Here is a 27,376-nt window from a genome sequence, read left to right as displayed (position 1 = left end):
TATGGTCTGCGGCCTCACTGTTACAACACTGTTGCAACGAGAGCAACTCGTCTCGCAAAACTCCCTTATAGTGCCGAGGCAACAGGGATGTCTACCGTGTTTCCCCGAAAATAAGACAGTGTCTTATATTAATTTTTGCTCCCAAAGATGTGCTAGGTCTTATTTTCAGGGGATGTCTTATTTTTCCATGAAGAATTCACATTTATTGTTGAACAAAAAAATGAACATTTATTATATACTGTACAGTAGTTGTCATCACAAACCAGCATAACCAGACAAACTGTGAATCCTATCAAGAATTTCTTGTTACTACCATTATTTCCATGTACAACTGGTATGTACATTTACCAATCCTGCATGCTCTGGTGTTCTGTTTGGCAGGCGCTGGGCATGCTTCCAAACAAAAACTGCTAGGTCTTACTTTTGGGGGAGGCCTTATATTTAGCAATTCAGCAAGACTTCTACTACCGTGTTTCCCCGAAAATAAGACCTCCCCAAAGAATAAGACCTAGCAGGGTTTTGGGGGGATTGCCAAATATAAGGCCTCCCCTGAAAGTAAGACCTAGCAGCTAAGGCTGCAGCAGAGTTCCATTGGGAAGCATGGCTGCAGGGCAGAAGCAGCACACATACATACACAGGAGGGAGGGAGGGAGGGAGGGAGGGAGGGAGGGAGGGAAAGTGCTTGCTTTCTGTGCCTCCCTCCCTCCCTCCCTCGCCTTGCCTGTCCCCCAGCCGAGGCTTGAAAACCTTCCGTGGCTGCTGCCTGCGCTGCCGTTTCTTCCTTCTCCGTCCTGGCCATGCTGGCCATGCTCCCTTCTTCCCAGAGGCTTCTGATTGGCTCCTGGAGCCAGGGCAAGGGAGGGTGGGAGGGAAGGAAGAGGGCTTTGCACTCGTCCCCAAGGCTTCAGCTTCTTAAAGGTACAGGACGCATTGGGATTCTCCTCTCATCCTTATTCCTATCCTATGCCATGAAACTGATTATTTTATATTATTATTCTATTGCCATATTATTATCATCATATTCTGTTACTATTATTATATCCCATTATTATATTATCCTATTAATATATTTTAAATCATTATATTATATTTTTCTATTATTATTATATCATTATATTATTATTCTATTATTATTCTATTATATTTTCATATTATTATATTATTATTCTGTTATTATTATATTCCATTTTATATTACCCTATTAATATATTTTATATCATTATATTCTATACTATTATTCTATTATATTATCATATTATTATTTTATTATTATTAGCATATTCTGTTATTATTATTATATTCCATTTTATATTATCCTATTAATATATTTTATATCATTCTATTCCATTCTATTATTCTATTATATTATCCTATTATTATTATATTATTATGCTATTCTGTTATTATATCCCATTATTATATTATCCTATTAATACCATATTATTATCATTTTCTGTTATTATTATATCCTATATTATATTATCTCATTAATATATTGTATATCATTATATTATTATTATATTATCATATTATTATTATAGTATATTATATTATTCATCATTCATGACTACATTGAAACTAGAATAGAGAGAAATCAGCGTGGAAACCTTGTGAAACCTAAATTGCAAGAGGTACCATAGATTGTTGTACATGTAAATAATGGTAGTAACAAGAAATTCTTGATAGGATTCATAGTTTGTCTGGTTATGCTGGTTTGTGATGACAACTACTTTACAGTATATAATAAATGTTCATTTTGTTGTTCTAAATGTGAGCTCTTCTTCATGGAAAAATAAGACATCCCCTGAAAATAAGACCTAGTGCATTTTTGGGAGCAAAAATTAATATAAGACCCTGTCTTATTTTCGGGGAAACAGGGTAGGTCTTATTTTTTGGGGATGTCTTATTTTCGGGGAAACAGGGTAGTGGGGAGAGACTGACTACCCATGAAAGGTGTGACAACAAGCCTCCTGACTGCTGCTTCTCCTCCGTCTCCTCCCTCTCTCAGTGGAGCTGTTCCATGTGGCACCTGGAAGCGGGGGCACCTAGTTGTCTTCATTTTTAGACCTGTTTCTGGTGTTATTTGGGGTGCCGATTCAGAAAATTACATTGGATAGACCACATCTAGATTATTAAATATGGGTTTCTGTGGGCAAGCAGATGGTGACTACTGGATGGCACATGTTATATATCAGAAATTAGAGGTGATGTGGTCTATCCTATGCAATTTTCTGAATCGGAACCCCAAATAACCAAACCGAATCTAAAGTTGACCAAAAACTGATTCACAATCCTTTTGGTACTAATGTTGGAGAGTGGACCCTGATCAAAGTGGTCCCTGGTCAAAAAAAAGTTTGGGAACCACTGCTTTAGTTCATCAGAGTTTAAGCTACAGATACGGATAAACTTTTGCTTTTTTGTGCCTTCAAATCATTTCCAACTTATGGGAATCCTAAAGTGAACATATCACAAGAGTTTGTGGACTAAGAATGTGATGGATGGGCAGGAAGATAGATAGATCTAGAATGATAGATAGATAGATCTAGAATGATAGGTAGTTAGATCTAGAATGCTTCCTATCTGCCTTACATTGCTCAAGTTCGTCTCAGATCTAAAATTTCCAGTGCTTTCCCTTACAAACCCTATTGAATGAGATGGGCTCTTAAGCAAAGCAGTCTTCTTCCGCAAAAAGGGGTTAAAATCCTAGAGAATATACCCTTAATCCAACAGTTGGTTGTTGTTGTCAACTAAGCCAGTATATATGCATTCCATTTCTGTGAATTGTAATAGGAACACTTCTGTCTTAGCTGGTATAATTAAAGTCACTATTAGTATGTACTGAGTTCTGAGAAAATATATAGACAGAGAACCAGAATGTATCTGAAGGGATGTTAAATCTGAAGATAGGTCTGCAGAGCGTGTCTGAGGATGAGAAACCAAATAAAATGACCCAATTAAATCTGAAATAGGTTCTGGGAACACTATCCTATGGGTTGTCTTTGCAGGACTGCTTCAGAGGAGGTATGGGATTGCCTTCCTTTCAGGCTGAGAGAGAGTGAATTGCCCAAGTGTTCCATGGATAAGTAACGTTGAACCCAAACTCTCCAAAAACCCTATTCTTACATCCAAGCCACTACCTCATGCTGACTCCCTCGGTGGAAAATATCTTATTTCAAAATGTGAGCTACAAGTGAACAAAATGCCAAATAAACAGACACTTCTTTTAAAGATATAATTAAAATGTGGAGATAGAAATAAATACAAAAAAGCTGTGATTGCGTTAAGAGGAAGCCAAGGGCAAGTTCACACTGAATTTTGAGCGAGATATAAAACCTGATGCTTGAGGTGGTCTCAGTAATTTCTATTAGCTAGGATGCATTAAAGCCTTATCGCTCAGTGTCAAAGGGTTATTTGAGGAGTTATGAGCAACAAAATTAATGCTGAAGATCAAAGGTTTATCTGAAGTTTGTGGGATGATCCATCAATCATTCTGTGTCAGAAGTGTACTTAAAAGTTTTGCAGTGTGGCTTCATGAACAGTAATTAATGACTAAAAAATTTTGTGGTAAGGAATATTGTAAACACTATAAACTTGATCTACAAATGTTTAGAGAAGTTGATGTCCATGTTATGATGATGTATAAAAGTTGCGTTTTATACAGATCCATCATTGTTTGAGTCCACAGGGCTCGGGATGTAGGTGAACTACAACTCCCAAACTCAAGGTCAATGCCCACCAAACCCTTCCAGTGTTTCCTGTTGGTCATGGGAATTCTGTGTGCCATATTTGGTTCAATTCCATCATTGGTGAAGTCCAGAAAGCTCTTTGATTGTAGGTGTACTATAAATGCCAGCAACTACAACAGTCATATGACAAAATCATTGGTCCAGTGAATGAAAATACATCCTGCATATCAGATATTTACATTACGATTCATAACAGTAGCAAAATGACAGTTATGAAGTAGCAACAAAAATAAATTTATGGTTGGGGGGTCACGACAACATGAGGAACTGTATCAAGGGGTTGTGGATTAGGAAGGTTGAGAACCATAGGATGGAGGTCTATATTACTAGATCTTGTGCTCCTGTAGAGTACTAAAGGGCTACAGGTCCTCACTCCAAATAACATTTGGAGCAAAAAATAATCATGCTTAAGGTGATATTATTAGCAGTGATATATCAATGCTTATAATATAATGTATTGCTATGACCCTGCAATTTTTACAACCACTTTTCCCAGCCAATTTTGGTGGGATCCCTGGGGCTTTGAGGGGGTTTCATACCAAAGGCTACAATATTCCCATCCCTAGACTGTAGCACATTTCTCCAGTTTTTAAATGAGCCATACCTTCTGAATGTTATGCGTGAGAATGTGCTTGTTTCCCCTCAGAAATATGTTGGAAGCCTCCCAGGTGGCTGGGGTTGTTTCCTGGAGTCAGATGCATTCTATTGTTAGTCTCAGGAGGTCTGCAATGAATATTTTCAAGAGAGAGAAGTAAACCCAGTAAACCCTTTTCTTATCCTTATTGTACAGACGCCGTGGCCGTAACCTTTACCCTGAGCAGAGAATTTGGCAAGGGAATCGCTAAAAGTAAGCATTTTGCAAGAAACTAAGGCTGGATCCCAAAGGAACAGCTTCTACCAAGTACGCATAATTTTCCTTCTGAACTTTGCTGGCAACTTTGCTCCACATCTTTCTCTAAAGCTTGCTCATTGAATTTCCCCTCCCCTAAAAAAGTACATGGTGAGATTTGGGGATTCAGTTACTAAGTTACCATTCAATTACAGTTTAATATCCGCTCTGTCTCCAAAGAGGCAAAGAAGCATAACAGGAGAAGCACCCTGGATATGCCCAAGGGTTCTTGTCCATCACAAGTGCAATAGTTTCGTATGAGCTTAAGTTGTAAAACTAGAGTACTCCATGAATCAATGGGACTACTCCCCATTGATGTACAACTACTTGTGTAATTGAATATGTGACACAGCCAGGATTCTGTTTCCTACACTTTACTAAGTTTCAATGTTCCATGAGCATACTTTTAGTTAGCATTCTGATTTAGGCCACAGCGTTGGCAATCAAACACTGTCAGGTTCTTGTTTGTAATTCATTGGTTCCACTTTGGTGATAAGTTCAGGTAATTCCAAACTTCAACGCCCGGGGAAAGTGTTGATGAGAAAAATGCACCATCTCTTATGCACCCACTTCATGCTTACACTGGTCCCGCAAGACAGAAATTGCAGCTTCTAATCAATTGATTTTGTTCAAGCAGCTTCCTCCCCCAGCTATTCCCTACCCTCTTCCTAATAAGAAAGAACAAAGAAGAAGAAATCACAAAAATAAAACCCTAAACTCTTATTAGTGAAGTGGCCAAAAGAACCATTGACCATACATGTTCAGGAAATTATTTCTACTAGATAAAGCTGTTGGAAAGCACTTTAAAAACCCACTTCTGTCAGAAGAAAAATAATTTGGGGGTCATGAAAGTTTCACCAAGAATCACTGGCAAGGTCACAAGTCATAGGGTTCGGAATATTGCTTGTTAAAGCAAAGTTAAGAAACACTGCACAGCTCAAATGATATATGCTGTCTTTGAAAAGGCAATATGATTATCTAATTATTTTAAGGGATGGAGGGAATGTGGAAGGAGGGAGAAAGTGTACATTTAGTGGAATTGCATATGCAGCAACATGCACCGAGTTCTGTCCCGGCGTAGAGAGACACATACGGGAGATCAAAGAAGATGATGGAAATGTTTAGATAGACAAATGGAACTCTGATTGCACTATTTCTCACATTTATTGAGAAGGAAGGAAATTTAAAACAAACTAGGGGGAAAATAACCTTTCATTCCTATTTGGAGATGTGTATGCTGTCCTACTAGGATATGTCAGTCCCGGCATCTCATCTGGCTGGCAATCAATTGCCTGTGACTGTCAGTCATTTGCACATTTTCTGATGTCCTTAATCTCACTGTACCTAGCCCATTCCAACTGAAGAGGAAAACAATTTAATTCTCTGCCCCCCCCCCCCCCGCCCCATCCCCAGCAGTCATTTAATACTGAAGGAAGGCTTCTCCTTCCCTTCCACCTTTTTTCCTCTCACGGATATTATTCTGGCTAGATCTAATGGGACATCTTTATTTCCTCTTTCTCTCTCATACTTTTAATAACAGAGACAAGCCTCAGCTCTTGTTCAAATCTGACTGAACTCTCCCTATTCCCCAACATTGCAAAAGTGGAGGTAGAAGGCTGGTTAAAGCAGTTGTGACCTCAGTTACAAGAATCGGTTCCCCGCCATCTCAGTCCTAGGGCCTCATCAGACTTGAGCATTGTTCCACTTCAATCCACCTTGAATGCTGTGCCTACCTCCTGCAGAATTCTGGGACTTGTAGTTTAGGGAGGCCCAGGAGTTCTCTGGAAGTATAAAGGCTCCTCCCTAATCTACAAAACCCAGAACTCTGTAGCACATAAATGTTGTATTCCAATTCCTCATGGGTATAATACCAGCCAAACTTAGATGTCTTATATATTTGTGGGGATGAGAAGTGCCCGCTGTTATGACAAATAGCATCCAGATATGTTCTGATGCATATCAGAGGGACAGTGGAGAAGCTGGAGACCAGAAATTAAATGGAAGTCAGGAGATCTGTTCAGAATTTTTCATTCAGTAAGATAAAGGATCCATTTTCAACATTGTTACCAGGATTGCTGGAATACAGGGAGTTTCTGCAGGCAGAAGTCCAAGCAAAGTGTGTGAAGTGGTTGCTATATGAATAATTGCATTTTAAATGCATTCTTCACTGTCAATTGTTTTAAATAATACTGCCATTAAATTATTATTTTAAGTTTCTAAAACAAGACTTTAACTTGTTTTTTCCCCATAAATATGCCTTAGACCCAATCCTGGGATTACGACAGGATAGAAATTGAATATATGTTAAATAAATGAGTAAATGATGAAATGGGCTGCTGGTATGAGCACTGTGAAATGGCAATTGGTATTTTGGTCAGGAATAGCTGGAAACTATATTTAATTCAGGACAGATCTACACCAGTGGTTCCCAACCTTTATTTGACCAGGGATCACTTGACCAAGGACCACTCTCCAACATTAGTACCAAAAGGGTTACGAAGCAGTTTTTGGTCAACTTCAGATTCAGTTTGGTTATTTGGGGTGCTGATTCAGAAAACTGCATTGGATAGACCACATCAGCTCTAGTTTCTGATACAGAACAACCAGTAGTCACCATCTGCTTGCCCACAAAAAACCATATTCAATCATCTAGAGCAGATGTGGTCTATCTAATGCAATTTTCTGAATCTGCACTCCAAATAACCCCAGAAACAGGCCTAAAAATGAAGACACAAAGAAAAAAATTGGTTGGACTCTGTTATTATCCATAGTAGTAACTGTGAGGCTGTGGACCATATTTTAGTTCTTGCAGACCACTGGTGGTCCACAGACCACAGGTTGGGAACCATTTATCTATACTGTCCTATATCTTAGGATCTGATCCCAGATTATTTGCTTTTTTAATATGAGTCTACATTGCAAGATAACCTGGGACAAGCAGATAATCTGGGATCAGATCCAGGGATATAGGGCAATGTAGATCCAACCTCAGCCTTTAAAGAGCTGTCCTAGGTACTGAAACTTACTTTTAAATAGATTCAATGCTTTGGAAAAATCTTTTACAGCTAGCATAGAACAGATTGTCTTCCTCATATACATTTAGTAGTTCTATAGGAAAGTAGGAACTGACCAGCTGTAGACTAAAATATCCAGTTCCTGGAGTGCCCTATCTGAAAGCGAAAGACAGGCAGAAGAAAGCAACTTGAGAAAATGTTGGCAAAGATGGATAACAGTCAGCATTATTGTCCTTGTTGTTTGAACAACAATAATGACAAAAGATAACTGTTACTGAGAAACAAGCGAGATGCCTCAGATGTCACAAACACTTCAGTCGTGACACTTTCAGGAAGAATGAATTATGTATCAACTCAGATGGGATGGATAACAACAAAACAGTTGTACCCAAATGATTTTTCGAATCATATCTTCATTCCGCAGTGTGCTTCTCTTGTCAGCGAAGCAAATTTAATGTGCAAGACCTTAAATCAGCTTCCTGCTTTTCCATTAGGAAACATCATGCGCTGAACAAAGCTCTCCAATTTGCTCTGAATAGAAAGAGTTCCTTATTTGCTTCTATGGTTAATTATTTGAGATCCCCACCACAGAAGCCCATGGATGCCATTTTCAATTTACTCTTGAAAAATCTGTGTCCATCATTACATTTGGGGGTTATATAATACTTCTTTTTTCAATTACAAAATGTCTATTGGAATATGGAGTCTGTTCAAATGAGCTCTAAAAAAATTAAATCAAAGCCTCAAAGTGATTGAAAGGCCTTGGCGTTCAGAAGCATTTCCAAGATAGTGACTCAAAGTGGGTCCCAAGACACCTTTGAATGTGTTTTAAAACTCTGCTTTAAATTTCAAAGGCTTAGCTAAACATTAAAAGAGAAAAACACCTCTCAAACAATTGAATATCACTGCAACTTTCCCTCCCCCCAAAAAAGTAGAAAAGAGATTTTAGTAACTTTAAAAACTAAAATGGTTATTATTCTCTGGGTAGCTATTAACAAAGCTTTCAAAGGACAACCAATATCACTGCAGTACCAGCAAGGCCCATGCATGTCCTTCACATTCGTGGAAGGCCTGAAAACTGTCATTGTGATTATAATAAATCTAGTGGCTGTTTGGAGTAAACGTAAGATAGATTTTGTTGAATTCCAGATCTGATTGGTCATAAATAATTCCATGGTTGGTTCAGGATTTGGAAACCAGTAATATCTAGGTGACCATTGGTCTTTCTGATCCTGCTTTAAGGTCAAAGTTTGCAATGCTTCCAGAGAATATAACGTGTAACATGTGGAGCACAACCAACAAGGACATTCTTCATCTTCTCTGGTCTTGAGAACTGCAGTGAGGTTGGGAGACATGAACATCAACTGAGTCACCTCCTTCTTTCATTTCTTTACTCTTTTCTGGCCATTTAATGGGTGAAATGGAGCTCCAAGGGGCTTGACAGCTGATAGGAGGAGATCTTGGGCAGAGAACAAGGGGCAGGTGAAGAGCTCCTGGTACCCAACTGAAACAATGTTATGTTCAATTAACCTTGAGTTATGCATGCATAATAAGAGCCCGGTCTTAACTGAACAGTTTCTTACAGACATGGCCATAGTTGAGATAGATAATTAGGAAAGAATGTGGACCATTTTCACATGGCAATTACACATTCCTAAGTATATTCTGCTCAGAAATATACCCAGAAGGTAGTGAAAAAATGCATCAAATATTATTGATATTCTGTCTATCACTTCTCAACATAATCAATAGGCAAGACAAAGAAGTGCATTTGAACCTTAGTTGAGAGATCATGCAGTTACCATAATCCGAGGTATCACTACTGTTCCATATGTGGAGCACTGGTGTAGGACCTTTAGCTTCCTATTTACTCATGTGGTACCACTTACAGAAATAATTCTAATGGAAGGGACCAAGATGGAGCAATAGGGATAGGTGCAGGGCAAGAAAAAGACAACAGTTCTGGGAGGGAGGGAGCTAGAGTTTCATCTATCGTAAAAAGCCTGCCTTCTGATCCCTTTTGAAGGATGGCAACTAGTTTGCATCTTCTAAAGTCACCTTCACAGCCGAATGTTTCAGCAAGGCACTTTTAAGTAAGTGTAGCATCCCTGCATAGCCTGGAGACAGCATTTCTGAGTCATGAAACCTGCGGTGTGCTTGGCAGATGGGAAACCTTTTGGCCCTGGCAGAACAGAGGTGGAGGGAAGTCATGCATCTTTTTTCCCCCTACCTTTCAACAAAGCTGTTTCAACAGATGGCTGCTTGAAAGGGGCATAATATGCCTAAAATGAAACCTTCTTCTTCTTTAAAAAAAGGCATTTATAATGTGCCCTGAGTACCAGTTACCAATGGGGAGGGAGGAAGAGAGAAAGGTACCTCCACCCATGCACCCATAATATAATTTCTAAATTCAGATCCTGAGCCTGCTTTGTCTAGTAGCTTGCCAAGCAGAGATACTCCCTAGATTTTCCACCACACTTCTTTTAAAGCTGTAAATGATGACAGCAGAATAAGATCTTTTGCATCTAAAACAGTCATGCTACTACTGGGAATGTAATCATTTTCTAATTCCATTCTGCAAAGAAGCAATTTTAGCCATTTTTCCTACAATGAGAGTTTTCAAAAATTGGTCAGTTCTAGACTTTTAGAAGTCTAGAAATGTGCCAAATTCAAACACTGCATAGGAAAAACAAAAGCACTTTCCATGCAGAAAATTGTATTTCTGTGCCCTGCTGTTGTGTACAAAATGCTATAGGGAACTTGTCCTCTACAAATTCACTCATAGTTTTATTGCTGAATCTCTGTTTTCTCTGTTTTCATATGTATTTCATAGTAATACATTTTAGTATGAAACTTTTAGTGTGTGTATTTGTAGTATTTTTGCTGTGTTTGTGTATTTTAATTGTTTTGTAACCTGCCTTAAGCCATGAGGAGAGGCGGGTAAAAAATAAAATAATAATAATAATAATAATTATTATTATTATTATTATTATTATTATTAATTTGTGAAGAAAACCATTTTGTGCAGAATGTGCAGAATATTCCTCATCAGAGTTACACAACACTTAAGAAATGTATATGTATTTGTGTGTATAGGATCCCCTGGTGGCACAGTGGGTTATACCACTGAGATGCTGAACTTGCTGACCAAAAGGTTGATGGTTCAAGTCTGGGGAGTTGGGTGAGCTCCCACTGTTAGCTCCAGCTTCTGCTAACCTAGCATTTTGAAAACATGCAAATGTGAGTAGATCAATAGGTACTGCTCCAGCAGCAAGGTAATGGTGCTCCATGCAGTCATGCTGGCCACATGAACTTGCAGGTGTCTACAGACAACTATGACTCTTCAGCTTAGAAATAGAGATGGGCACCAATCCCCAGAGTTGGACACAACTAGACTTAATGTCAGGTGAACACCTTTAACTTTACTATATGTATGTGTGTGTGTGTGTGTGTGTGTATATATTGCTGAGTTTGGTCGAAAATATGAATCTGTTTCCAAAAGGAATATGTTAGGAAGATGTAGATAGATAGATAGATAGATAGATAGATAGATAGATAGATAGATAGATATTTGTACTGAGGATCATTCTTACTTCAAAAATAAACAGAAAGGAATAACATGAAAGAACCACTCTGGTTTCCATCCGAAATGCAGACTGCCTCCAGTAATTTATAGAATTGAGGCATCAAAGATATAGAGAAAGAAAGAAAAATAACATTGAGCCTTGTTTTATCCTCATGGAACCGCTGCTCTTTGCTGCTTATCCCTGTTTTTTTGTTTTTCTTTTTTTACAAGATTCAAGCTTTCAAGTGTCATAACCTAAGAGTCAAGCCAGTCTGAATTGTTTGGGAAAGTTTTGCCATCAGAGGGCACCTTTAGGTAATTACCTCAAATAGGCTGATGACACCTTTATTGATAAGCTAGATGTAGATAATGGATGGGCGTTCGATATCCTTTCCAGGCTATTACTGCTCTTTAGGGAGAAAAGTAAGTCTAGAATGAGGTATGTGTGAGAGAGGGAGGAAGAGAGAAACACTGGCAGATTCCTTTGAAAATAAATTTTATTTTCTTCTATCCAATAGGAATCCTGTTAGAGCTAGCATCTCTCAAATAAGGCCACTGGATGTTTACTCATGATGCTATCAAAAATTACAGATCCCATCTAACTGATGGCTGCAATTGCAGGCAACCAGCATCAGACAGTCCGCCTGCTGAACCAACGTGAAGCTGTAGAGCAGGTTCCCATTCCACAACTTTCCTGCCTGGTGAATTGGGCATGCCATTTAAGGACATACTATAGCGTTTGGTTTGGATGATTCCCAAAGCCATTTGTTAAAATAATAACTCAAAGTTTGCCACTTCTTCCCCATCGCTGTTCACTCTTCTTTCACCTTTCCATCATCTCCATCACCATCAGGTTCCATCACCTTCTTCTCCAAGTGGATCATTATGCCAATGGAGACAACAGGGCCTCAAGCTATATAAGGACTTTGTGTTCACCCAACATAGGAAGATGACTTCGTCCTTCACATATAGCTATCATTATAAGGGATAAAGTTTTTGGTTTCTGTGTTGAGAGCTTAGAAGGTGGTAAAGGTCCTACAGGTCACATCTGACCTCCAGAAGTCACACCAGGTCTATTGGCTGCCAAATTCTCTCCTCTGAAGTATGCAGTTGGATTCTGACCAAGGATCCTTCTTCTGTCCAGCTCAGAATTCAGACTGCCAACTTCCCAAACACTTATTTTGTCTTCCAGTCCACCTGAAGGCCCAATAGCTCAGCAGCCAGAAGTCATCAATTCTCATTGAAGAAACATTTCCATGAGATGGCATGAAGCAAGTATCTTCAGATAGCTCACAGACCGCCAACTGGCTATCACCCCCCTTTTTAAGCAGGCAATCAAACCTGACAATTTTCATTTGACAATGATAGATTTTCATTACCGTGTTTTCACTCAGGAGCTTTAAATCGGAAGGCAAGAAATCTATTTACCCCTTGAATCCCAAAGATTACATTGTAAAGTTTATATTTTGTGCTAGCAAAATGCCACAGCATCTACATGCTGACAACTCGGGATAAAAGGTCAGTTGCTTTTTGGTGCTCAGAGGTGCTGATTTCTTGAAGATTTCTTCTTGGTTTGTTTTATTTTACTATGAAGAGAAAACAATAGAAACAAGACAGACCTTAAAGTGCAAACATATACACATTGATTCAAAAGAGCTGAGTTCAGTGTGCTGTATTCCTTGCTATGTGTAGATAGATTTGCTTATTTCATTGTTTATTTTCCTGGTTGTTTTGTGTGTGGCTGCCATTTGGTGTTGACTAAATGAAGGCAGAAGTTGAATAGAAGTTGAATTTTCTTCCAATGACTATTACAAAAAAAAAGTTAAGGTTTAGGTTAGATAAAGGTTTTCCCCTGACATTAAATCTAATTGTGTATGACGCTGAGGGTTGGTGCTCATCTCCATTTCTAAGCTGAAGAGCCTGCATTGTTCCTAGACACCTCCAAGGTCATGTGGCCAGCATGACTGCATGGAGTGCCATTACCTTCCCGCCAGAGCGGTATCTGTTGATCTACTCACATTTGCATGTTTTCGAACTGCTAGATAGGCAGAAGCTGGGGCTAATAGCTGAAGCTCACCCTACTCCCCAGACTCAAACCAGCGATCTTTTGGTCAGCAAGTTCAGCAGCTCAGCAGTTTAACCCGCTGCACCATGGGGGGGGGGGCTCCAAAATCAGGACACTTTTGAAATCCTTTGAAATGATTCTGTCCATGCCATGTTCGCTTTTTTCTCTACTTAAAACTGGTTCTTCTCAGATATAGAATTGTTGCAGTTTGACACCACTTTAGCCACCATGGCTTAAAGGTAAAGGTAAAGGTTTCCCCTGACGTTAAGTCCAGTCGTGACCAACTCTGGGGGTTGGTGTTCATCTCCATTTCTAAGCCCGGGCTGTGGTGCAGTTGCAATTAACTGCAATGAATCACTCTGACCAGGAGGTCATGAGTTCGAGGCCCGCTCGGAGCCTATGTTTGTTTGCCTTTGTTCTATGTTAAAAGGCATTGAATGTTGCCTATATGTGTAATGTGATCCGCCCTGAGTCCCCTTCGGGGTGAGAAGGGCGGAATATAAATGCTGTAAATAAATAAATAAATAAGCCGATGAGCCGACGTTGTCCATAGACATCTCCAAGGTCATGTGGCCAGCATGACTGCATGGAGCGCCATGTCTTAGTGCAGCAGAATCCTGGGAATTATAGCTTTACAAGTTCTTTAACCTTCCCTGCCCTAGAGTGCTGGTACCTCGCCAAAGTACAACTCCCATGATTCCAAAGGATTGAATCACAGCATGGTAAAAGTAGTGTGAAACTTCATTTCATTTTGAGATGTAGTGGTTTGCATGCTGACTATGGCACCATCTACACTGCCATATAATGCAGTTTCAGAATGGGACCTATGACTTTGTAGGTCAGGATGCAATCACTCACTTGGCCATAGAGTTCTACTGGGTTACCTGGACAAGTCGCACACTCTCAGCTCCAAAAAACTTTGTGATAGGGTTGCAATGGTTCCCAAGCTTTGGGCCTCCAGGTGTTTTGGACTTCAGCTCCCACACTTCCTAACAGCTCGTAAGCTGGCTGTGATTTCTGGGAGTTGATGTCCAAAACACCTGGAGACCCAAAGGTTGGGAAACACTGTTATAGAGACATGAAACATTGGAAACAACTTGAAGGCACACAACGACAACAACAACAACAACAACAACAACAACAACACTGTGCTTCCAAAGCCCAAGCAATGATGACCAGTGGATTTCATGTCAAGCAGCAGTGAATCTATACTTGATATGATGTGTTTGTGTATATTGTTGATTTTTAGAAACTGTTCAATGCTCAGAAACTCTTGTGGCTTTTAGTAAGGATTCCTACAACTCACATACTCAACCTGCTTCTGTTCCTCATAGATGCTGACGTATCTATTTCCCTACCCGAATCCATCAGGCACCATCTGCAAGTCTCCATAGAATTCCTCACATGGACCTGCCCACCACCATCTGTGGAAAATGCACATCACAAGCTACTTACTAAAAGCCACAAGACATTCAGCAGTGTGGAAACAAATGAGTGAGAAGAAGAAGCAAGATGCTGTTCGGAGGCCACATTGTAGATAATGATGTTAATGATGTTCCCCGTCTATTATAATGTCTCATTGTCTGCCGGAGAACATGAAGTCAATTTCAGAGGTTGTCAGCTTTCAAGAACATTGAACTCTATTATAAATGTTGTCTCTCTTTCTCTTTCTGTCGCTCTTTCTCTCTCTCCCCCCAGCCCACCCCATCGTTGAAAAGACAGAGCCTCATATACAGTCCCTGAAGATCCTTCTGTGATGGAACGCAGGCATATTTTAGAAAATGATTTATGACTACAGAGCCCATTTCGGGGGAAATGAGATAGCTCCTAGTTATGACATTATTAGAGGGACCTTCTGTTGATCTTTTCAAGGAGGAAACAGCTAAGCAAACTGTTTGTTTCCACCTTTCTCCTTCACTATAGCTTCATTGCTTTACTTCAAAGATGCCCAGCAATAATCCATTTATCAAAAATTTGACATGTAATAATACTATTTTTTTAAAAATGAAAGAGATTGGATGTGGGAGAGAGGAGGCATAACATATAATCTTGCCTTCTTTCTGGAAGAAAAAACTTGGATTGCATCTGCATTGTAGAATTAATGTTATTTGGCATCTCTTGAACGGCTGCAGTTTGGTGACACACCAGTACTATTTGGTGTAGAAGGCTAAAACTACAATTGCCATGACTCCATAGCATTGAGCCATGGTAGTTAAAGTGGAGTGAAGCTACATTAATTCTACAGTGTAGATGCACTCTTAACTGGGTTGCTCAATACATTGCTCTGTTCAATCAACGACATGTCCTCATTTATTGCTATATGAACAAGCCTGGTTGAACCGTCAACATTGTCCATTCTCTTCCAGAATATCTCAGAGGAGGAGTTTAAAGTATCTGCTGCTTGGTTTAAATCACACATAAACCAGTGGAAACCAGTGGACTGCTCAATCCATTCCATGCAATGATTTCTCCAAGGAGCCAAACTAAGACCTATCTTGGATAGCTCTCTTAGCACCTGGAATGGATCTCCTACCCAAAACGCAGACAACTGAAAGGAATCCTTCCCAACCAGGCAGCCTCCAGATGTATCAGACTACATCTGCCATTATCCTGGCAGGAGTTATAGGCTGATAGGAGGTGGATCAAGGGTGGAAGAAGGCTGACGTTGCTTTAGCTGAGCCAACTAAAGAAACCTAGTCTCAATTTAATTTCACATTTGACCAGGGGGGAAAAGCCGGTAGGAATGCATAGAAATTATGAATAATTAACTCCTCCTGCCCTGCATTGTTCCCTTAACTCTCTGATTAATTGGAGACGGCAAGGAAAGATTGACCCATGAATATCCGCCACTTCCTTTTAGAAATCCCACTCTGTCATTCTCCTTCCCTCAGCTGGGATGAACTTTAAAACTCTCTGCTGAAAATAATGATTTGGTCTGAGATTTGGAGCCCTGACTGAAGGTAAATGATTCACCTTGACCTTTGCAGTGTAATTCACTTGGCACACATATGTTTTTCCCTACCTTCCCTTCACCCCCCTTCCTCAATTAAAAATGGCCTTAGTTGCTTTTGAAAACAACACTACTTTTGTGCACAAAACCGGCTGTTAGGAATTGTGAGAGTTGAAGTTCAAAACACCTGGAGGGCTGAAGTTTGACCATGCCTGGGTTCTACTCTGGGAGGACACTGGCATAGAGTCTTTTCACCCCCTAATGTAGATAGACTACGGGTATTTCTGTAGACTTGTTCAGAAGTATCTGCACTTGTTCACAAGGCAATCCTACTTTCCCTGGGCCTAGGGACAGGGAATAATACTTACTCTGGCCCTCTCATCCTTGGCTTAGCACCAAAACTGGCACTGGTTGTCACTTGTCTCATCCAATCATGGTGGTTGGAGCAATGGAGTGGTTGGAAAAGGAAAGCGGAAAGAGGGAGAGATTCCTCCTTTCCTCTCTCTCGTGCCACTCTCGTGCTTCAGCGATTGTCAGTGGATGTGACAAGGGATAACTACCCTTAGTTGCATGCCTGGTGATTGTTACTAAGCCAAAGGACATCAGAACAAAAGGTATGGGTGAAGGTCTGATTTTGTGCTATTAGGCAGTGTGGAGTCCACCTGGCTATTGGAGTGGCTGTTTCCATACCATGAGGACATCCACTACCTGCTGAACCATCTCTGTGGGTGGACATATAAATCTAATGGCGCTGATTTGGAGTACTCCAGTCTTGAACTGCATTGCTGTATGTGTCCCATGTAAATGGGCCCTATGTGGTGTTGGAGGCAACAACCCATCAAAGCATGTCTAAAAACCCTTGGTTTTCCTTCAGCAATGAGATGTCATGCTGCTTCCACACACATATAATTTTCCAAGGGAAAAAGGAAGGGAAAGAAGGTATTTTGGGGGGGGGGGTGTTCAGAGGGGCAGACACAGCAACTTTGAAAGAAGTTTTGGTGGTTGAAAAGGCTATAGAATAGAATTCTAAAACCATTGTGAGTCATTCTTTCCCCATCCATGCTGTAAGCCAGTGGTTCTCAACCAGCAGTGGGTCATGAGAACGAAAATCCAGTCCATGAACGTCCTTCCTCTTTATTTATTTATTTTTATTAATTTTATTTCCACTCCTTTCCACAGAGCTGACCATTGCATTGGATAGACCACATCAGCTCTAGATTCTTAAATATGGTTTTCTGTGGGCAAGCAGATGGTGACTACTGGCTGATGTGGTCTATCCTATGCAATTTTCTGAATCAGCAACCCAAATAACCAAAAACTGATTTGTAACCCTTGTGGTACTAATGTTAGAGAGTGGTCTCTGGTCAAAGTGGTCCTTGGTTAAAGAGGGCCCTGGACAAAATGGGCCCTAGTCAAACAAAGGTTGGCAACCATTGCTGTAGGCCAAGACTGTAAGGCTTGAGATTGATTGGATACTGAATAATGAATTCATAAATATTAATGGGTCTATACACCTTCTGTCCCCCATATGTACCCTTTGTGTTTCTAATGGTATCGTATTGAAATTCTCCTTGCCTCTCAGGTGTTATCATGGTAGGCCTTAAAGAACCATCAGTTCATCATTATCTGCTTCCTGCCCCTTGAAAACCGGGGCCTCATTCCAACATGATCTAAAGTTGTAATAATAGCATTTGATGTGATTAATACAAAGACATGTTCCGTTTTCTGTTTAAGCAGCTTTTGACAAATATTAATAAATTACTAGCACTGAGCAAATAAGTTGCAATGAATAATTTAGCCCCAGCTACTTTTTATGCATGTGGAAAATCAGCAGAACACCGTTTCGTTGAGAAAACATATCTGTTATGCAAAAGTATCCAATGGTTTCAATGCTTTTTTGTCTTAATGGATCTGTTTTCCAATTTCCAGGGAAACAAACATCGAGAAATGGATTTGAGTTCTAATTTGCAAACATGAATTATACAACATGAAAGTTTTGCATACAAAAAAGGCAAGGAAAGCCTTATTTTTATGGACTGATTCGAATTTGCTGTCTAAGGCTAGATCTGCACTGCCATATAATCCAGTTTCAGAATGCAGTTTAAATTCTTTGAATTGCATTATATGAGTCAGTCTACACTCCCATATAACCCAGTTCAATGCAATTACTCTGCATTCAGAAACTGCATTATATGGCAGTGTAGGTCGTAGAGCAGGCAAAACAAACCATGAGAAGGGTCTAAAGCAGGAGTGAACAACTGCTGGGCCTTCTAGCTCTTCTTGGGTTGCAATGCCCATCAATCACCATGATTGGCTATGCTGACAAGGGCTGATGGCATTCTGATCCGACAAAACTTGGAGGGCTACAAATTCCTCATTCCTAGCAAGAGGTTTTTTTCATGTCAGGAATGACTTGAGAAACTGCAAGTCGCTTCTGGTGTGAGAGAATTGGGTGTCTGCAAGGACGTTGCCCAGAAGATGCCTGGATGTTTGATGTTTTGCCATCCTTGTGGGAGTCATATCCCTGTATGGAGCTGGAGCTGACAGAGGGAGCTCATCTGCACTCTCCTCGGGTTGGACTCGAACTAGCAACCTTCAGGTCAGCAACCCAGCCTTCAAGTCAAAATATTTTGACTTGTGATATTTTAATATGTTAATTTTAATACTGTAATTTTAATATTTTGTAATATTACAAAATACTACAAAATTGTAATTGTATTGACTTCAGATCCAAACCATTCAATATGTTGTGTTGACAGCTCTCCCACTCCCATTGTTCCTATCGCTAATGATGGTGGGAATGAGTAATTAGCAATGCCTCTGCTTAGTCTAGTATTTACAATAGCTTGACAACTGGAACTTACATCAGGTGTTCCATCAGTCCCCACTGGCTTCCATTTCAGCTTTTCTAAAAGAAAAGACTTCACACATTCGAAATAAAAATTCAAGAGGTGCACTTAAATTACTGCATTGACTTCAAACTCCTGCCAAGCAAATGAGAAATAATGGTAATTTATCTATACTCATTTGGTTATCCTGCCAGACACCTGTCCTCTGATGTTCTGAATGTCCCCGGGTCTGTTTCTCTATGTACTACATCAGCTGGAAGATGGTTCTTTTGCTGTTATTATTATTGGAAGTTTCTAAATGGATTTTTTCCCCATTCAAAAAGTGTCCCTTCCATAAATGTCATGCCCAGTCTACTTCAGCTTTCTAGCCAGGGATAGAGAAGGTTCGTTTTCTATTGTATCGGAGATTAGAACCCATCCCAATGGAGTTCTATTACAATAACTGTTTGATAGGGCATCATATTAAAGAGAAGATACAACCACCTCGAAGGAGTAGTTTAACTTTGCATTGCAGTCTGCCCAGCAAAAGAAGTTCCTTCCCTACCACAAATCCCATTTTCTATGAAGTTATTTACTCCACAATGTTATTTGCTCCAAAAAGGTTTTCTTCCCCCATGAAAAATATGCAATTGTTTTGTGCGCAATAACTCTCAAATTGCAAAATAAAAACAATCACTTAGGCAGGATTCCCCTCCATTTTTCACATTCGGCAACCTCACCGGCAGGATGTGTCACCATTATTCCTGTTAATTGCTTCCCGTAACACACGCTTCTCCTTCAAATCGAGGACCTTCTTTATGATGAAAGGTAAACAGCTTGCCACTCAGGATCTAGTACAAAGAACGAGATTTCCAAACCCCCCTCTTCCTCACCAAATTGCAAAACACACCAGAAAACAATGATATAAAAAGCATCCATGAAGTGCATACATCAAAGTCAAGGGAAATCTTTGTATTCTACCGGTAATGCTTACGAGGTAAAGTGGCATACCGATTTCTTATTTAATAAATTCCCACTGAAAATTAGTTTTTCACAGTGGGAAGGATTTCAAGCCTTGCTGAGACGAACAGGCAGGATCTAATCAGTGTTCGGGCTTTGTAGATACACCGGGGCTTGGAGATATTTGAATGATCCAATTATTCTGTGGAGGCACAATAACCGTAGCTGCATACTAATCGAGCAATATGGGGAGAGGAGTCCGGGCCGGCTGCTCCAGAAGCCCTAGACGTGGACGGCTCGCCGACTGACCTTCTGCCAATTACATTAATTCCAATTCTATTAGCTCATCCTTTGCCCGAAGGTGACATATGTACAGATCTATAGGGGAAGGGGGAGAAGGGGGGGGGAACTGCCAAAATCAACTCGCTACAAGACAATGATGCAGGGCGCTTGCTCACTGACTTGAATACAAGGCATTAGTTCTCAAAGTGAATGCAATCGTACAGTAAATAAGAGCGAATTTCCCTGACAAGACAGCTCTCTAGAAAACTAAAAGAATGTCATTCCATGAAACTGTTGATTCTGCCAATTGATTCTTTCTCCTTTTTTACAGGGAAAAACATATTGCACAGTTACAAAAGGTAAAGGCAAATGTTTCCCCTTGACATTAAGTCCAGTCGTGTCTGACTCTGGGGGTTGGTGCTCATCTCCATTTCTAAGCCGCAGAGCCGGCATTGTCCATAGACACCTCCAAGGTCATGTGGATGGCATGACTGCATGGAGTGCTGTTACCTTCCCGCCCAAGTGGTGCCTATTGATCTACTTACATTTGTATGTTTTCAAACTTCTAGGTTGGCAGAAGCTAGGGCTAACAACGGGAGCTCACCCCACTCCTAGTCAGCAAGTTCAGCAGCTCAGCAAGTTTAACCTGCTGTGCCACCGAGGGCTCATCATGCTTATTCTTTGATTATTTCTTCTATCCTGAAATGGCTCATAAATTCCTAGTCCAATAATGGTGACGCATTTACTAATTCAATTCATATATTGATTTGAAAAACAACAATTAATATGTGTAATGCCCATTTCAAAAATGTGTTGTGAAGATTATACATTTTGCAGACAAATATTTCTAGTCACTAGAAGCATTTCTTTCAAAATAGCATTTCAAGTAGGGTGAAAAGTATTTGGACAATTATTTTTTCAAAAATCAGACTTTGGTGGAAACCAGGACAAGGAACAAGGGGAATCTTTAACTGAAAATAATCTTCACAGTTTAGGCTGATTCTATATAAAGTTCACACATGATTATTTTGTACTAAAAATGGCCTCTTCTGCACCCAAAACAGCATTTTTAAATATATACAAATATTTCTGCACATAGACACTGATGCTTCCTATGCAGAAAATACCATACCTTAAAAATAGTGTGTGATATTGTGTGCTTAGACAGAAAATTGCATAGAAACCATGAATAAAGGTTGTACAGATGAAGTCTTGAACAGCAAATAGTACTTAAAAACAGAAAATCTCTTGAAGGAAATTGCTAAAATGACTTGTTGCTTCTGAAAGAAATTAGCAAAGAATCACATTTCTAATTTCAAGGCATATCAAATGAATTTTTCAGGTTTTATGCCATTCTCGTATCTGTTGTAGGTAGGTTTATTTCTCCTAAGTAGGAGAACATAATGAAAAAGTAATGAGCATATGAATAAGCAGCAGAATAAATTATTTTTTCAGCATTAAAAGCAATGACAATGACAACAAGCTCCATCTCAGACATGACAATGACTAACAGCAGTTAAATTACTTCCATAAAAGAACTTCCTAAGCTCTATTTTTGCCCAGAACTAGGAGACTTTCTATGCCTGGAACAATTTCCAAAAAGTGCAGAAACCAAAACAGAAAAAAGAAACAGGACTTTGTTCTTGTTGTTGAGACAAGAGCCTCAAGGGAATTGCTAGATGCGAGTAGAGTAAACATTGGCCATACTGGTTGGTGTCCATCTGAAGTTCTCAAGATGTTTTGGACTTAATGTCAGGAGAAAACCTTTACCTTTACCTAAGCATGAAATTTGGATACCCCCACTCCTGAAAGTATCTAAACAGAACCAAAAAACATATGACTTCTTTATAAAGTGTATATTATATAGCAGGGGTGTCCAACTCATTTTCATAGAGGGCCACGTCAGCCTTATGGTTGGCTTCAAAAGGTCTTGAATCCATGGATGGAGATTCCACTGATATAGAGGGCCAACTGTAACTTTTTTACGTAGCGGTCAGTGCTCTTTCATTTTTACCCAGTTTGGATCCCCAGATGTTATGAAATGACATCTCCCACCTTTTTGAATATGGGGATGATGGGAACTGCAACCTAGCAGACCTTGTATCTCTGAGGTTGGTGAAAATTTAAAGAGCATTTTAAAGCCCGACATCATAGCCACAAGCCTTGTATCTAAATTCAGACTCACTCTCCTGAGTAAACAGAACAAACCATAGCCTTTCAGATGTCCCTTTAGCCCAGGCTTTGGTCGCCTTGGTGGATGACCTCCGCAGGGAACTGGACAGGGGGAGTGTGACCCCGCTGGTTCTCTTGGACATCTCAGCGGCTTTCGATACCATCGACCATGGTATCCTTCTGTGACGTCTCTCCGGGATGGGCCTTGGGGGTACTGTTCTGCAGTGGCTCCAGTCCTTCCTGGAGGGCCGGTCCCAGATGGTGAAGCTAGGGGACACCTGCTCGGACCCCTGGCCATTGACCTGTGGGGTCCCGTAAGGTTCTATTCTGTCCCCCATGCTTTTTAACATCTACATGAAACCGCTGGGTGAGGTCATCCAGAGTTTTAGAGTATGGTGCCATCTCTACGCAGGTGACACCCAACTCTACTACTCTTTTCCACCAAAATCCAAGGAAGCCCCTCGGATTCTGGACCAGTGCCTGGCCGCTGTGTTGGCCTGGATGAGGGCGAACAAGCTGAGACTTAATCCTGACAAGACAGAGGTCCTCCAGGTCAGTCGTACGTCTGATCAGGGTATTAGGTGGCAACCTGTGCTTGACGGGGTCGCACTCCCCCTGAAGGCGCAGGTCCGCAGCTTGGGGGTCCTCCTGGATTCGGGGCTGACTCTTGAGGCCCAGGTGTCGGCCGTGGCCGGGAGGGCCTTTGCACAATTAAAACTTGTGCGCCAGCTGCGGCCATAGTTCGAGAAGTCTGATCTGACCATGGTGGTACTTGCCTTAGTTACCTCTAGACTGGACTATTGCAATGCGCTCTACGTGGGGCTGCCTTTGAAGACGACCCGGAAATTACAATTAGTACAACGTTCGGCAGCCAGGCTTTTAACTGGAGCGAATTACAGGGCGCATTCTACGCCTCTATTTAAGGAGCTCCACTGGCTGCCGTTTACTTTCTGGGCCCAATTCAAGGTGCAGGTTATTACCTACAAAGCCCTAAATGGTTTGGGACCCACCTACCTTAGAGACCGCATCTCCCCCTATGAACCTGCTCGTTCTCTTCGTTTGTCGGGGGAGGCCCTCCTCTCGCTCCCACCACCCTCGCAGTCGCAGTTGGTGGGGACGAGAGAGAGGGCCTTCTCCGTCATGGCCCCCCGACTTTGGAACTTGCTCCCCAGGGTGATCAGGCAGGCCCCTACCCTCCTCTCCTTCCGGAAGAGCCTAAAAACCTGGCTCTTCCAAAAGGCCTTCGACAATTAATTACTAGGTTGAACTATCTACCCATCCAACTACAGGATTTTCTGCCACTACTACTTTGCACTTTATGGACTACTCTGACTGAGAAATTACCTCTCCCATTTTGATATATTCTACACTTTGGCCCAGATCCTTGTTTTAGTCTCTTATTTTTAACATTTTATGCTGTATATTGATTTTATGATGGTTTTATTGATATTGATGTTTTACTGTTGGAATAATTGTTTTTTCGTTTTATTGCTGTACGTTTCGGGCTCGATCCCCATGTAAGCCGCTCCAAGTCCCCACTGGGGAGATGGGGCGGGGTATAAAAAATAGTTATTATTATTATTATTATTATTATTATTATTATTATTATTATTAACTTCAGTGGCTGAGAGGGGAAAGGAAAGGGCCTAAGGCTGTTAGGAATTGTGGGAGTTGAAGTCCAAAACACCTGGAGGGCTGAAGTTTGCCAATACCTGCTGTAGCCCAACTCCCACCAGCTCTAGTCATTCTGTCTAATGATGACGAATGCAGGAGCTGCAATCCAGCACCACATAAAATGACCCAGAGGACTAAATTCAGCCCATGGGCCTTGAGTTTGACCCATGTGCTCTACACAATAAAAATGAACTGGGAAGATTGACCACAGCAGCAAATGGGCCGGTTCACAATATTTTTTTCATTTCTTCCTCATCCTTTTTCTAAACATGATTCACTCTAAATCACCAACTTTGATGAATTTCCTGAGGAGTGAGGCAAATGCGAAGTCCCTCCATGCAGATTTCGCTGGAAAAAGTATCTTTGCAAAATTTGGAGCGGAGGGGAGGGCCGTGATTGTTTTCCCAGCTGTGCGTTGGCATCTTAACATGAAAAGCAGGTATAATTCCTCTCCCTCTACATACAAAATTGGAGCTTATTGCTGCTCATGGAGAATAGGGGGGAAAGAATGCCATGCATTGCCAAGCAGACGGCTCGACGGCCACAAAGAAATCATGCTTGGGTACTGTTTGCATCCCCTGCCTGCCTTCAAATTAGGGATCAGATCAATTAGATCTTCTTTAATGGGCTGAAGGCTGGACAGCGGAGAGCAAACGTTGGCCATTGTGTGTGGCATATCCCAAGCAAGGGAGGAGAGTCATTACTGACCTGGAACATGTCTTGTGGTTATGGAAGATTGCCTGGAACGAAGGGAGAAAAACAGATTCCGGTTTAATCCTACCGCTTGCTTGTTTATATGAAAATCAAATGCCGATGTTTTATTTATTTGCCTGCAGAGTCACTACAGCGAGGGAAAGATGAAAAGAGAGTGGTATTCAAGATAGGGAGGTGGTGAGGAAGACAGCATCAAAAAAGCCCAGCCAATAAATTAAAGTGATTATGGGCAGAACTCAACCCTGCGGAATTAATTTGGGTTTTCTAAAAAGAAAGAAGTGAGTTTACTTGTATTTACTTACGTTATAGCCTGCCTGTCTCCCAATACGGACCAAAAGTGGCTCGTAGGATGCATTAAAATGGAAAGCAGCTAAAAGAAACAATTGGCAATACGACCTTTCAAAGAACAAATTAAATAACCAAGCAGTGAGAATAAAAATGGAAGGAACGAAGGGCATAAGAGTTTGGAGGCAGAATCCTATATGGAAGCCATTTTTTTGTAAGTAGACTTACATGTATGGGATACGCAATGTAAAACCCTGGTCTAACATACAGTGATGCTTTGACTTAAGAGTTTAATTCATTCTGTGACTGAGCTCTTTACTCAAAATGCTCTTGTCTCAAAGCAAATATTCTCATTGAAATGCTGTTAATCCATTCCATGCCACTGAACCCTCCTATTTTTATGTGTTTTTAAATAAGAAACTGTACTTTATAAATCACAAATAATGTATACATACACATAAACATGGAACAATACAAAATATCAACTTAAAAATGGTAGAAGCACAAAACTGTGGTAAGGAAACACACAGCAAATAGTGAAGAGGCAAAATGGTGGCAGGAGGGTGACCTAGTCCACGAGTTCTCCCTTTTTGTTCTATTTTAGGATTCAAAAGTACAGAGAACGAAACGGATCTTTCCAGGTGCTGTGGAAAGATCCCAAAATAGCTTCCACTTTCTGAAGATGTCATTAGTTTTAAACAGGACAGCTCATATTTTCACACTGAACATGTCCTTCGCTTTGGGAAGGCATTATCCATGGGATTGACTTTGGGGCTGCTCCCATCCAGATTGAGGAATGCAGATGAGTTCTGGTTTGCAATGAACATTATAACAAATAAAAGCTGCACTTTAAAGATAGATCTGAGATTAGCTATGACTAGACTGAGCTGCTTGTGAATTCTTTCTTATATGGTGCCATTTCCTTCCATTTTTTAGAAGTCCTTTAAAGGGATTTTGAATAATTCATGAGGATGAAGTTTGAAAATGTAGGACCCTTTCGTTCAAGGTCCTTCAAAGGGATGTCTCACTGTGTGTGTAAAATAGAGTCAAGCAGAGGAATGCTAGGAGGAATAGGAGAAGGGAAAGAAGAAGAGAAAGATGAAGGAGCTGAAAAAGAAGCTGATGAAGAATCTAGAAGAGGAGGAGGAGGAAAAGGAGGTTGATGATGGTGGTGGTTAGACTTTGAATGGGTGATACCTTTTTAGGGATAGGTGAATCACAACTTGGAGAACTTTCAGACTATACCAGATATTTCTCTTTCAATAGCAGATAATCTCATAGGTGTTGGGAATAATGTCCTGATGGCATATGATATGCAGAAATATTGACTGTCATTTTGCCTGGTATTAATATCGTCGTGAGTGTTCTTGGGTGTGCAGTGGGAACTGCTGCCTCTAAGGGCACATCCACACAGTGCCTAAAATGTGTGCCCTCATCCATTTTTAAGTGGGGCATCCAAACGACACCTCAGGTAAAAGCAAATTAATTCTGGACAAATCAGGAAAAACCCTGCTTTGTCCCAATAGGCCCAGATCTAATGGGTCTAGTGTGCAGACTACAGTCTATAGTGTGCAGCTCAAGTCTTTAAAACCCAAGTCGGCGTGGATTTTTCCACTGTGTGGAACTGCCCCAAGTCTCCTTCTTTGAAGATTTTTAAACAGAAGCTCTGACACTACTGACTTTCCCAAGTACAGCTACATACAAATGCACTCTACCCCTTCCGGCATAGCAGGGGACAGTGCAAATCTTTCTCAATCTTTCTCCCCGCTTTCAGCATCTCTGGATTTCCTCTTGACTGATTTCTGGCTTCATGAACGTGGCACATTCTCCTGACTTCTATTCAGGCTACTTTTTGCATTGATTAATGACCAGTCAGAATATTTGTTCTTCAACTTGTATCCTGACTATTCTTTTTGCCTGTTCCTGCAAACTACTGTGCTTCTCTGGAAACAATAGCAACTCCAGCCTTGCAAAGAATATTCTGTTTCTCACAATTCCTACCGACTGTTAGAAATTGTAGTTGTTGAAGTCCAAAACACCTGAAGGGCCAAAGTTTGCCCGTGCCTGTTCTACAATGTACAAGGCACCCAAGGAAGAAAAAGGAGGTGGAAGGGGAAGAGCCATGATTTCACTTCCAGTGTGTAAAACCACAATCTGATATTTAATAGACATCACAGGATACTTAAACAGCATGTCATAGTGAAATATTTAACACAATCCATTCAGCATGCC

At 40.6% G+C, this 27,376-nt stretch overlaps 1 protein-coding gene and 1 long non-coding RNA gene across 15 annotated transcripts in view; one reads left to right on the top strand and one right to left on the bottom strand.

The window, feature by feature from the left end:
* The window catches only part of rbfox1 (RNA binding fox-1 homolog 1), a 1,150,117-nt gene that overhangs the window by 999,087 nt on the left and 123,654 nt on the right, over positions 1 to 27,376 (bottom strand). The window lies entirely within an intron of this gene.
* LOC134294234 (uncharacterized) lies at positions 660 to 17,996 on the top strand. 2 transcript variants are annotated; one of them, XR_010001200.1, is made up of 3 exons: positions 660 to 918; positions 4,537 to 4,593; positions 14,614 to 17,996. It is a non-coding gene; the product is annotated as an uncharacterized LOC134294234 (long non-coding RNA). The 2 variants fall into 2 exon arrangements; XR_010001201.1 differs by having other exon boundaries at positions 4,537 to 4,647.

The sequence above is a fragment of the Anolis carolinensis genome, unplaced genomic scaffold (assembly GCF_035594765.1).
Source record: "Anolis carolinensis isolate JA03-04 unplaced genomic scaffold, rAnoCar3.1.pri scaffold_13, whole genome shotgun sequence".
NCBI classification, from domain to species: Eukaryota; Metazoa; Chordata; class Lepidosauria; order Squamata; family Dactyloidae; genus Anolis; species Anolis carolinensis.
This window is presented reverse-complemented; position numbering and strand designations above follow the sequence as displayed.